The sequence below is a fragment of the Galeopterus variegatus genome, unplaced genomic scaffold (genome assembly GCF_000696425.1).
Source record: "Galeopterus variegatus unplaced genomic scaffold, G_variegatus-3.0.2 Scaffold32355, whole genome shotgun sequence".
Taxonomy (NCBI): domain Eukaryota; kingdom Metazoa; phylum Chordata; class Mammalia; order Dermoptera; family Cynocephalidae; genus Galeopterus; species Galeopterus variegatus.
The window spans coordinates 1-1,248 of record NW_007758466.1 but is presented as its reverse complement, the minus strand read 5'-3'; the positions used below and the strand labels follow the sequence as shown (position 1 = coordinate 1,248).

The window sequence follows — 1,248 nt, the reverse complement described above, 5'->3', positions numbered from 1 at the left end:
CTGCTTTTGAGCTACAATGGCAGAGTTGAGTAGTTGTGACAGAAACTTTTAGAGGCCCACAAAATCTAAAATATCTGCTATGTATATGGTCCTTTACAGAAAAAAATTGTTGATCTCTGATGCAGACTAAATATAACTATTGGGTTATAAAAACCTAATTCTTTTTATTTTCGCAAAACTATCTCTGAATTATATTTAAGGAAATGCAGGGATGTTGGTTTTTCTTATGTCAAATCCATTTATTTAGCATAATCAGNCTATTGGGTTATAAAAACCTAATTCTTTTTATTTTCGCAAAACTATCTCTGAATTATATTTAAGGAAATGCAGGGATGTTGGTTTTTCTTATGTCAAATCCATTTATTTAGCATAATCAGAAAGTCCATTTTGGTTTTAAATCAATTTCAAGATGATAATAAAAGTAATGTAATACATTTAATTTTTTAATATCCAGTATCTTTTTTTATCTGCTTCCACAATCTTTTCTATAATTGTTATTATCCTAATCCATATATTTATCTAAGCTTTATGGCTAATTTTCAGTTAAAAACATTTGCTGTATATATTATTTGATGATAGATGATGAGTAGATACTATTTTGTAGTGAACATATTTTGTGAATGTTTTCTCTTTTTAAATTTTTTTTAAGTGAATGACAATTTTATTGTCAAACTTATAATACAGAGGTAGTGTGTGAAGTAATTTCAGATGACAGATTTAGTTGCTTTCCTTACAGCTAAAAGCTACAAATACCAGTTTAAACTTTAATGCAGATTATATACATGTGAAGCTTTAGTCTCAGGTCTGGAGCAGCTGCAAAATGGAAGCTACCACTCCAATGTAGTCCTTGGATATCAGTATATTCCCCTTCACCTTCCACCCTAATTTCATTGAAATTTCCAGTTTATTTTGCTCCAGTTGGGAATGTATAAGTCCCCAATCCATGAAATGTATTGTCCTTAAATTGTCCTTCATATACTGCTCCCGAAAAATGTTCAAGTTTTCCAAAACCATTCATCTTGTCATCTTTCCAGCTTCCTGTGTAGACAATCCCATTAGGAGTGGTGTGAGCACCTATTCCATTGCTCTCAAAGATTCCAGAAGATGTTCTTGTACAATCACCATCATACTTGTCTCCATTTGGAAATATAAATCTTATCTTATACACTTCTGAAGTTTGCGATTCCCTCTGGGTCACCTGCTCTGCGGCCTGGAGAGAATGAGGTGCCTAGTACAGCGCCAAGCGCA

The 1,248-nt window shown here is 32.6% G+C and overlaps 1 pseudogene; it reads right to left on the bottom strand.

Annotated features, from left to right (window-relative positions):
* Window positions 1–757: 757 nt before the first annotated feature.
* LOC103583969 lies at window positions 758–1,018 on the bottom strand (annotated as a pseudogene).
* Between the last annotated feature and the right edge of the window lie 230 nt (window positions 1,019–1,248).